Source organism: Erinaceus europaeus, chromosome X (assembly GCF_950295315.1).
Source record: "Erinaceus europaeus chromosome X, mEriEur2.1, whole genome shotgun sequence".
In the NCBI taxonomy this organism is placed as follows: domain Eukaryota; kingdom Metazoa; phylum Chordata; class Mammalia; order Eulipotyphla; family Erinaceidae; genus Erinaceus; species Erinaceus europaeus.
In genome coordinates this window covers 63349094-63361489 of record NC_080185.1, presented here as the reverse complement: position 1 = coordinate 63361489, position 12396 = coordinate 63349094, and the positions used below count along the sequence as shown (strand labels likewise).

Genomic DNA, 12396 nt, shown 5'->3' with positions numbered 1-12396 from the left:
TTCTAATTTATCTATCTCCTCATTTAGCTACCTTATGTCTTTATTGATTTTCTGCCTGGATGATCTGTCTAGTTGAGAGAGTGAGGTATTGAAGTCCCCTACTATGACTGTGTTGCTGTTAATATATTGCTGTAGCTCTTTCAGTAGACGTTTGATGTATTTAGATGGCTTCTCATTGGGTGCATAGATGATAATAACTGTTAAGTCCTCTTGATTGACAGATCCTCTGAGCATTAAGTAGTGTCCATTCCTATCTTTTTTATTTTTTATCTATTTTATTTTATTTTATTATTTTCTTTAAGAAAGGATTAATTAACAAACCATTTTTTAAAATTTTTTATTTAAGAAAGGATTAGTGAACAAAAACATAAGGTAGGAGGGGTACAACTCCACACAATTACCACCACCCAATCCCCATAACCCACCCCCTCCCATGGTAGCTTTCCCATTCTCTAGCCCTCGGGGAGCATGGACCCAGGGTCATTGAGGGTTGCAGAAGGTAGAAGGTCTGGCTTCTGTAATTGCTTCCCCGCTGAACATGGGCGTTGACTGGTCGGTCCAGACTCCCAGTCTGCCTCTCTCTTTCCCTAGTAAGGTGTGTCTCTGGGGAAGCTGAGCTCCAGGACACATTGGTGGGGTCTTCAATCCAGGGGAGCCTAGCCAGCATCCTGGTGGCATCTGGAACCTGGTGATTGAAAAGAGAGTTAATATAGGAAGCCAAACAATTTGTTGAGCAATCATGGATCCCAAGCTTGGAATAGTGGAGAGGAAGTGTTAGGGAGGTACTCACTGCAAACTCTAGTGTACTTCTGCTTTCAGGTATATATTTTGCAGTAGTTTATGGATACGTGTGCACATAAGCTCTCTCTCACAGAAACTGGTGTATATCTTGATTATGGGACTTTGTTAGAAAGTGAACTACCTGAGATGAAATTAGAGTGTACTATAAAAGAAAGGTCTCACCCGAGTAATGAAGTTAAAGGGTTGTCATTCCACACGTGAAGTCTCTGGATACAGTCTGAGGTGAAGCATGTTGAGGTGGCAATCGTTGCTTTGCTTAGGTTGTGATCGGCGGATGCAATATTATTTGGTTTGGATTGGGAGATGAATATGGGAAAGTGGGCCCTATCCAAGGGTTCCAGGACTGGGGGAAGTAGGGGCTCTATAGTGAAGATGTGAGGTTCCTGCTGTCTTAGGGTTCAAAAAGACAATCGATAGTTAATATTATCATCACATTATTTGTTAATTGGGTTAACTTTGAAAAGTCCCTTTGTGGACTTCCGGAGGTGGAGCTACGAGCAGCAGATCGCTTTCTCTCCTCTCCTCTCCTCTCCCGGATCACCTAGGAATACCAGAGGAGACCACCCGGACCGAAACAAGACAGGACTAGAATGACCACAGAAACCCAGTAAGTCACCCGTGAGTACAAACACGCGTGGCTGGTGACAGAGAGGAGAGAAGGGCCTAAGGAGAGATTAAGTGACTGCTAACAGTTCAACAGTTTGTCAGTGGAGACACCACCTCCAGTCTGCTCCACCAACAAGGGGACAGCTGAAGGGAGGAAAGGACTCCCCAGAGACTCACCAAGTGCAACTGTGAGTCTCCATTGCTACTACCCTCAGAATCTGGAGCAGCAACAGGGAGGGACACCAGGGTACAGAGATCTAACCGGGAAACTCAGGAGAAGACCTATACCTCGGTGGCATAGCTGAGGGGCTGTGAAAGTCTCTTTGCATAACCACTGGATTATCTCTGCCACACCCTGCTTTATCTCTTGGTCAGGAGTCAGTGATTAAGCTAAGAAGCCTATTGATAGTTTAAAAGCCCTCAGGCTCCCATAGCCTACAGGGGAAAAAAAAAGGCTTTTACACCACTGAACTCCAACTCAGGGATTGAAAAAACTGTTAAATTATATAAAATGGTTAAAAAAACAAGAAAAAATATTGGAGACTCGAACCAGGACAAGAGTCCAGCTAAAAGTCCTCCAGAGGGTGAAGCACAAAACAACGAGTTCAACATCCAAACATTAGCCAAGGAAATAATAACAGGAGTGAGTAAAGAATTTGAAAAAATTGTAATCAGAAATGCAGGAATAACAAAAGAGAATATGGAAGAAAATTCTAATTATCTCATGGTTATTAGAGAGCTGAAAGCTGAAATCGCTGAGCTAAGAAGGCAACTAGCTGAACAAGCTAAAACAGTATCAGAGCAGGGCAACAAAATAGATGAACTCCAGAAAGCAGTAGAGGGCAGAGAGAATAGAATCAATGAGGCTGAAGACAGAATTAGCAAGATTGAGGATGAATTAGAGACAACTAAAAAAGAAGTAAGAGATCTCAAAAAGAGATTAAGAGATGCTGAAAACAACAACAGAGTCCTATGGGATGACTTCAAAAGAAACAATATACGCATTATTGGCTTACCAGAGGAAGAAAGAGAAGGGGAGGAAGAAAGCGTTCTCCAGGCCATAATAGCTGAAAATTTCTCTAGTCTAGACAACACCAAAGACATAAAGATTCAAGAAGCCCAGAGGGTCCCAAACAGAATTAACCCAGACCTAAAGACACCAAGACATGTCATACTTAGATTGGAGAGGAATAAGGATAAAGAAAGGATCCTCAAGGCTGCAAGAGAAAAACAAAGAGTCACCTACAAAGGAAAACCCATAAGATTAGCAGCAGACTTCTCCATACAAACACTACAGGCCAGAAGAGAATGGCAAGATATCTATTGAGTGCTCAATGAGAAAGGCTTTCAGCGAAGAATACTATATCCTGCTAAATTGTAATTCAGACTAGATGGAAGCATCAAAACCTTCTCAGACAAGCAACAGTTGAAGGAAGCAACCATCACCAAGCCTGCCCTGAAAGAAGTTCTGAAAGGTCTCCTATAAACAACCAGACCACCACAAATAGGAAATATATCAAAACACTCTAAAACTCTACAAGAATGGCGTAAAAATATCTTCAATCTTTGATATCAATAAATGTCAATGGCCTGAATTCACCTATTAAAAGACATAGAGTAGCAAGATGGATCAGAAAACACAACCCAACAATATGTTGTCTACAGGAAACTCACCTAACGCAACAAGACAAACACAGACTTAAAGTGAAAGGATGGAAAACTATCATTCAAGCCAATGGCCCACAAAAAAGGGCAGGAACAGCTATTCTCATATCTGACATGATAGACTTATAATAGATAAGATTTAAAAAGATAGGAATGGACACTACTTAATGATCAGAGGATCAGTCAATCAAGAGGACTTAACAATTATTAATATCTATGCACCCAATGAGAAGCCATCTAAATACATCAAACTTCTACTGAAAGAGCTACAGCAATATATTAACAGTAACACAATCATAGTAGGGGACTTCAACACCCCACTATCTCAACTTGACAGATAATCCAGGCAGAAAATCAGTAAAGACATAAGGGAGCTAAATGAAGAGATAGATAAACTAGAACTATTGGACATTTTCAGAGTCATTCATCCCAAGAAACTGGAATACACATTTTACTCAAATCCACATGGATCATTCTCAAGGATAGACCATATGTTAGGCCACAAAGACAGCATCAGCCTATTCAAGAGCACTGAAATCATCCCAAGCATCTTCTCAGACCACAGTGGAATTAAACTAACACTTAACAATCAACAAAAGATTAGTAACAGTGCCAAAATGTGGAAGCTCAACAGTACACTTCTTAACAACTTCTGGGTCAAAGAGGAAATCAAGGAAGAAATCAAAATGTTTCGAGAGTTCAATGAAAATGAAGACACAAAGCTATCAAAATATTTGGGACACAGCTAAAGCAGTCCTAAGAGGGAAGTTCATAGCTATACAAGCACACATTAGGAAACAAGAAAAGGCACAAATAAACAGCCTGATTGCACATCTTAAAGACCTAGAAGAACAACAACAAAGGAATCCTAAAGCAACCAGAAGGACAGAAATTACTAAAGTTAGGGCAGAAATAAATAACATTGAGAATAGGAAAACCATACAAAAGATCAATGAAAGTAAATGTTGGTTCTTGGAAAGAGTAAACAAAATTGACAAACCTTTAGCCAGACTCACAAAACAAAAAAGGGAGAAGACCCAAATAAATCGGATAGTAAATGAAAGAGGAGAAATCACAACAGACACTGCAGAAATTCAACATATCATGCGAGGCTTCTATGAACAACTATATGCCACCAAGCTAGAGAACCTGGAAGAAATGAATGATTTCCTAGATACCTACCAACTTCCAAAACTAAGTAAAGAGGAAGTGGATAACATGAACAGGCCCATCACAGCTAATGAAATTGAAACAGTTATCAAAAATCTTTCCAAAAATAAATGTCCTGGACCAGATGGTTTTACAAATGAATTCTACAAAACTTTCAAAGGAGAACTAATACCTCTACTTTTAAAAGTCTTCCAGAAGATTGAAGACACTGGAATACTCCCTGCCAGCTTCTATGAAGCCAACATCACCCTGATACCAAAAGCAGACAGGGACACAACCAAAAAAGAAAACTACAGACCAATATCTCTGATGAACATAGATGCGAAAATATTGAAAAAATTCTAGCCAACCGGATACAGCAGTATATCAAAAAAATTGTTCATCATGACCAAGTGGGGTTTATCCCAGGCATGCAAGGTTGGTTTAATATACATAAATCAATCAATGTGATCCACCACATCAACAAAAGCAAGACCAAAAACCACATAGTCATATCAATAGATGCAGAGAAAGCCTTTGACAAAATACAACATCCCTTTATGATCAAAACACTACAAAAAATAGGAATAGATGGAAAATTCCTGAAGATAGTGGAGTCTATATATAGCAATCCTACAGCCAACATCATACTCAATGGTGAAAAACTGGAAGCATTTCCACTCAGATCAGGTACTAGACAGGGATGCCCACTATCACCATTACTATTCAACATAGTGTTGGAAGTTCTTGCCATAGCAATCAGGCAGGAGCAAGGAATTAAAGGCATACAGATTGGAAGAGAAGAAGTCAAACTCTCCTTATTTGCAGATGACATGATAGTATACATGGAAAAACCTAAGGAATCTAGCAAGAAGCTTTCAGAAATCATCAGGCAATACAGTAATGTGTCAGGCTATAAAATTAACATTCAAAAGTCAGTGGCATTCCTCTATGCAAACACTAAGTTAGAAGAAATTGAAATCCAGAAATCAGTTCTTTTTTCTATAGCAACAAAAACAGTAAAATATCTAGGAATAACCTAACCAAAGAAGTGAAAGACTTGTATACTGAAAATTATGAGTCACTACTCAAAGAAATTGAAAAAGACACAAAGAAGTGGAAAGATATTCCATGTTCATGGCCTGGAAGAATTAACATCATCAAAATGAATATATTACCCAGAGCCATCTACAAATTTAATGCTATCCCCATCAAGATCCCAAGCACATTTTTTAGGAGAATAGAACAAATGCTACAAATGTTTATCTGGAACCAGAAAAGACCTAGAATTGCCAAAACAATCTTGAGAAGAAAGAACAGAACCGGAGGAATCACACTGCCAGATCTCAAACTGTATTATAGGGCCATTGTCATCAAAACTGCTTGGTACTGGAACATGAACAGACACACTGACCAGTGGAATAGAATTGAGAGCCCAGAAAATAGGCCCCACACGTATGGACATCTAATCTTTGACAAAGGGGCCCAGACTATTATATGGGGGAAGCAGAATCTCTTCAACAAATGGTGTTGGAAACAATGGGTTGAAACATGCAGAAGAATGAAACTGAATCACTGTATTTCACCAAATACAAAAGTAAATTCCAAGTGGATCAAGGACTTGGATGTTAGACCAGAAACTATCAGATACTTAGAGGAAAATATTGGAAGAACTTTTTTCTGCATAAATTTTAAAGACATTTTCAATGAAACGAATCCAATTACAAGGAAGACTAAGGTAAGTATAAACCTATGGGACTACATCAAATTAAAAAGCTTCTTCACAGCAAAAGAAACCACTACCCAAATCAAGAGACCCCTCACAGAATGGGAGAAGATCTTTACATGTCATACATCAGATAAGAGTTTAATAACCAACATATATAAAGAGCTTGCCAGACTCAACAACAAGACAACAAATAACCCCATCCAAAAATGGGGGGAGGACTTGGACAGAATATTCACCACAGAAGAGATCCAAAAGGCCGAGAAACACATGAAAAAATGCTCCAAGTCTCTGATTGTCAGAGAATTGCAAATAAAGACAACAATGAGATATCACTTCACTCCTGTGAGAATGTCACACATGAGAAAAGGTAACAGCAGCAAATGCTGGAGAGGATGTGGGGTCAAAGGAACCCTCCTACACTGCTGGTGGGAATGTAAATTGGTCCAACCTCTGTGGAGAACAGTTTGGAGAACACTCAGAAGGCTAGAAATGGACCTACCCTCTGACCCTGCAATTCCTCTCCTGGGGATATATCCTAAGGAACCAAACAGATTTCTCAGCCACTCCTCTGTTGTTGGGCACCTGGGTTGCTTCCAGGTTTTAGCTATTATGAATTGTGCTGCTATGAACATAGGAGTACACACCTCTTTTTGGTTGGGTGTTATGGAGTCCTTGGGGTATAACCCCAGGAGAGGAATTACTGGGTCATATGGAAGGTCCATGTCTAGCATTCTGAGAGTTTTCCAGACTGCTCTCCACAGAGGCTGTACCAATTTACATTCCCACCAGCATTGTAAAAGGGTTCCTCTGTCCCCACATCCTCTCCAGCATTTGTTGCTGCTGTCCTTTTTGATGTATGCCATTCTTACAGGAGTGAGGTGGTATCTTAGTGTTGTCTTAATTTGCATTTCTCTGACAATCAGTGACCTAGAGCAGTTTTTCATATGTTTGTTAGCCTTTTGGATCTCCTCTGTGGTGAATGTTTTGTTCATTTCCTCTGGGTGGGGTCATTTGCTTTTTTGCGGCTAAGTTTGCTGAGCTCTTTATACATTTTGGTGATTAGTTTCTTGTCTGATGTCTGGCATGTGAAGATCTTCTCCCATTCTGTGAGGGGTCTCTCTGTTTGTTTAATAGTTTCTTTAGATGTGCAGAAGCTTTTCAATTTGATGTAGTCCCATTGGTTTGTTTCTGATTTAGTCTTCCTTGCAATTGGGTTTGATTCATCAAAGATGTCCTTGAGGTGTAGGCGGGAAAGTGTTTTACCAATGTTTTACTCTAAGTATTTGATTGTTTCTGGTCTGACATCTAGGTCTTTGATCCATTTGGAGTTGATTTTTGTTTCTGGTGAGATAAAGTGGTTCAATTTCATTCTTCTGCATGTTTCAACCCAGTTTTCCCAGCACCATTTATTGAAGAGAGCCTCCTTTTTCCATTTAATCCTTTGGGCCCCCTTATCAAAGATTAGATGCCCATAGGTGTTGGGAAACAAACCATTTTTTATCTATTTTAAAGTCTATTTCGTCATATATGAGAATAGCTGTTCCTGCCCTTTTTTGTGGGCCATTAGCGTGTATGATAGTTTTCCACCCTTTCACTTTGAGTCTGTGTTTCTCTTGTTGAGTTAGGTGTGTTTCCTATAGACAGCATATTGTTGGGTTGTGTTTTCTGATCCATCTTCCTACTCTGTGTCTTTTAATAGGCGCATTAAGGCCATTGACATTTATTGATATCAAAAATTGAAGATATTTTAACGCCGTTCTTGTAGAGTTTTAGAGTGTTCTGATAGATGGCCTATTTATGGTGGTCTGCCTGTTTATAGGAGACCTTTCAGAACTTCCTTAAGGGCAGGCTTGGTGATGGTTGATAGTTGATACTTGATTCCTTCAACTGTTGCTTGTCTGAGAAGGTTTTTATGCCTCCATTTAGTCTGAATGACAGTCTAGCAGGATATAGTATTCTTGGTTGAAAGCCTTTCTCATTGAGTACTCGATAGATATCTTGCCATTCTCTTCTGGCCTTTACTGTTTGCGTGGAGAATTCTGCTGCTAATCTTATGGGTTTTTTCCTCTGTAGGTGACTCTTTGTTTTTTCTCTTGCAGCCTTCAGGATCCTTTCTTTATCCTTATTCGTTTCCATTCTAAATAGGATGTGTCTTGGTGTCTTTAAGTCTGGGTTAATTCTGTTTTTGGACCCTCTGGGCTTCTTGAACCTTTATGTCTTTGATTTTGTCTAGACTGGAGAAGTTTTCAGCTATTATGGCCTGAAGAATGCTTTCTTCCTCTCCCTCTCTTTCTTCCTCTGGTAAGCCAATAATGCGTATATTGTTTCTTTTGAAGTCATCCCATAGGTCTCTATTGTTGTTTTCAGCGTCTCTTAATCTCTTTTTGAGATATCTGCCTTCTCTTTTCGTTGTCTCTAATTCCATGCTCTATCTTGCTTATTCTATCTTCAGCCTCATTGATTCTATTCTCTCTCCCCTCTACTGTTTTCTGGAGTTCATCTATTTTTTTACCCTGTTCTGATACAGTTTTAGCTTGTTCAGCTAGTTGTGTTCTTAGCTCAGCTATTTCAGCTTTCAGCTCTCTAGTAACCTTGTTTTCTTCCAGAGACTCATTTGTTGTTTCTGCATTTCTGATGACAATTCTTTTTTTTTTATTTTTTTAATGTTTATTTTATTTTTTCCCTTTTGTTGCCCTTGTTCTTTTATTGTTGTAAGTTATTATTCTTGTTGTTGTTGTTGGATCAGACAGAGAGAAATGGAGAGAGGGAGGGGAAGACAGAGAGGAGGAGAGAAAGATAGACACCTGCAGACCTGCTTCACTGCCTGTAAAGTGACTCCCCTGCAGGTGGGGAACCGGGGTTTGAACCGGGATCCTTATGCCAGTCTTTATGCTTTGCGCCACCTGCGCTTAGCCCACTGCACTACAGCCCGACTCCCCTGATGACAATTCTTTCAAACTCTTTACTCACTCCTGTGACAATTTCCTTAACTAGTGTTTGGATGTTGACTTCATTATTTTGTGCTTCAACTTTTAGGGGCTTTTAGCTGGACTCCTGTCCTAGTTCATTTCTCCAATATTTCTTCTTGTTGGTTTAACCATTTTATATATTATGTTATGAGGTCACTCTCTCAGTACTTTTCAAATTACTGATCACTCTTGCCTGGATTGACTTATGTCTAAGTAAGGTAATTAAAGGGTTCACAGTTGTGGAAGTTAACAGTTGTTTCAATAGTATTTTAATCCCTGATTTGGAGCACAGTGGCTTACAAACCTCTTTTGTGCTTTTTCTTCTCTGTAGGTGATGGGAGCCTGAGGGCTTTTAAACTACAAGTAGGCTTCTTAGCTTAATCACTGACTCCTGACCAAGAGATAAAGCAGGGTGTGGCAGAGATAATCCAGTGGCTACGCAAAGAGACTTTCACAGCCCCACTGCTATGCCACTGAGGTATAGATCTTCTCCTGAGTTTCTTGGTTAGTTTTATGTCCCCTAGTGCCAGTACAGGGCCTCCATGCCGCTGCTCCAGATTCTGAGGGCAGTAGCAGTGGAGACTCAGAGGTGCTCTTGGTGAGTCTCAGGGGAGTCCTCTCATCCCTTCAGCTGTCCCCTTGTTGGTGAAATAGACTGGAGGTGGTGTCTCAACTGAGAAACTGCTGGACTGTTATCAGCCACTTAATATCTCCCTATGCTCCTCTCTGCTCACTAGCCACATGTGTTTGCACTCACTGGTGATTTGGTGGGTTCCTGAAATCGTTCTACTCCTGTCTTGTTTCGGTCCCAGGTGGTCTTCTTTGGTATTACTAGTTGATTTCTGGAGTGGAGAGGAGAGAAACACATCTACTTCTGCTCATAGCCCCACCTCTGAAAGTCTCCTCTTCATTTTTTGATGACTATCATGGATATAACTATTAATTTTCTTATTATTTCTCTACATTTGTTGCAAAATTCTTCCATAATTCATCTCAATTCAACAAGTATCTCTAGTACTCTTGCTCTGAGGTCTTCAACAGAAGGTTTCTATAGCTCTGTTGAATTTTGAGCTTTCTTTTTAAAAAAATATTTTTAACTTATTATCTTTATTTATTTGATAGAGACAGGCATAAATCAATAGGTAATAGGGAAATAGAGGAGAGAGACAGAGAGACACTTTCAGGCCTGCTTCTCCACTTGTGAAGCTTTTCCTCTGCAGGTGGGGGCCAGGGGCTTGAAGCCAGGTCTTTGTGCACTGTGTATGTGTGTTCTTAACCAGATGCACCACTGCCTGGCCCCCTAATTTTGAGTTTTCTTTAAATTACTGTTTTATTCCAGTATTAAAGGTGGATTGCTTTATCTTCCTATTATGTTTGATTCTCTATGAATTGTCAGCAGTCTGTGTAGGGCCCAATGGCAGTATGTGTTGAGGCAGTGGGTGGAAGGGCTCTAACTGAAACCAGATGGAGAACATAGAGGCAGTTGGCCTTGCTGGAGTGAGATTGGCTAAAGTTGGTGTGCTGAATAGCGAATAGACTGAACAGGAATTAGTCTCAACTGAGCTGGTAGAAATGGGCAGTCAGCACCGATGTAGCCAAGCCTTCTGTATGTGACTGAGGTGGTGTTGGAGCAGGCAGTGTCAGCAGAAGCAGTTGGAGCTGACAGTGATAAGAACCCTGTAGAGTAAATAACTGCAACTGTGAGAACCTGGCCTGGTGGTATGCAGCCAAACTGGGAGAAGATTTGTACCTTTTTTGTGAGTCTTCTATGCTATTTTTTCTACTGTACTTTTTGTGGTGGTGGTAGTAAGAGAAAACAAGAACTGCTACTCTGCTACCATCTTGGCTGGAAGATAGTTTTTCTCTTTATGTCCAAAAATATTTTATTGAATATGAAATCATGTATTTTCCTCCTCTTATATACAAATATGTGCTAACAAATTCCCCTTTTCTTTTTTCTTTTAGTTAAAAATACATACAAATTTTTCACACATTAGCACATGAAGAGAACTTAATTCTGTTTTGAATGGTCATACAGAATTCCACTATATGAATATACCTTTATTTAGTTAAGTCATGCTCTGATAATGAAAATTTAGCTCATTTGCCATTGTCTGTCATTTCAAGCCAATTTCAACTGTTAACATCCTACATTTATTATTTCACACAAGTGTAATTTCATATGCACATCCAAAACTCTCTTCCTGGGATTTTTTGCACCAATGAAGTTGAGGACTTATACAATAAACTAACTAGAGTTTAATTTGATAAATCAAATCAGGAAAAATTTGATGAGAGCCTACTCTGTGCTTAGTACAGTGTTAAGAATAAAGGGAACAGAGTAAGTATTGAGTACAGACTTAATCTTTTACTAGCCACCAATCTTATTTTCATGTCAGAATTCTGGCATTTCCCACATTTTTATAAAAAAATTTTCTGCCCAAGAGAAAGCATCTCTCTTCTGAAACCTACTGAAAGGACCTGTTCATGACTTGAGAACCAGAAAAAGTGTATTACTATTGGCGAATAGTGAAAGCTTGGTGTTTAGCAGGATCCCTTGGGGACAGCACAGAAAAAAAGCATCTCCATGATGCTTTCTGTATCCAAAACTTCTCTCTGAACTAAGCTCAATAGCATGTGTTTCATTAAAATATCCCAGATCCCTCCAGTTGGGAGTGAATACTTCCTCCTCTGACCTTTTGTAGGCATGACTTTTAGGTCCAGTACTAGTTATGGATAATTTTCTTTCTTAAGTTGTGCTTGTTTGTTTACATTTCCTATACTTGACCACATGATGACCAAGTCAGATTGATCTCTAATTTCTCCCAACCTTTGCAAATTATCAAGAAGTAGAATGAATCAGTATATGCAAGTGGTATTGTGTAGTAGAATAAAGATAAATAAAGTGGCAGACAGCAGAATCATTATGTAAAATGAAGAACACTCTCCAGGAGTCAGGAGGCCTAGAATCTTTTCTGTTTCTTTATCTGTCAGATGAAGCCACAAGTCTGGCTGAGTCCATCTAACCAGGTTGCACTGGAGACCAAGAAAGATAGTATAGTAGGCTGCAATAAAAGAAAAGCATACAGTACAAATATTGGCTATCTTAGCAGTTTAATATATGAAAACTTTTACATATTAACATTTTATAGGTTAGCAAATAATGTACTAGAGAGGTGAAATGACTTAAGGGTATAGTCAGTGGTAAAATGAAAGTGACCAGTGAAAATAACAGAAAATAGTCATGCTGAGACCAGAAGGAATTTATTTATATTATCCTTCATTAAAATTAGAAAATCTAAATTATCCAACTCCTAGGTTTATTTTTAAAGCATCAGCTTAACATCAGGCCAGTCAAGGTGTAAGAAGGAAGGACGATGATCTGTAGAGAAGCGACCCCCCAAAAAAGGGGAAAAAAGAGATAGATTCCAAAACAAGAAATACATTTAGTCCCTATAAATGTGATAGAAAAAAATG

At 39.3% G+C, this 12396-nt stretch overlaps 1 protein-coding gene across 7 annotated transcripts in view; it reads left to right on the top strand.

The window, feature by feature from the left end:
• The window catches only part of DRP2 (dystrophin related protein 2), a 93436-nt gene that overhangs the window by 17527 nt on the left and 63513 nt on the right, over positions 1 to 12396 (top strand). The gene's annotated exons all lie outside the window — the stretch shown is intronic.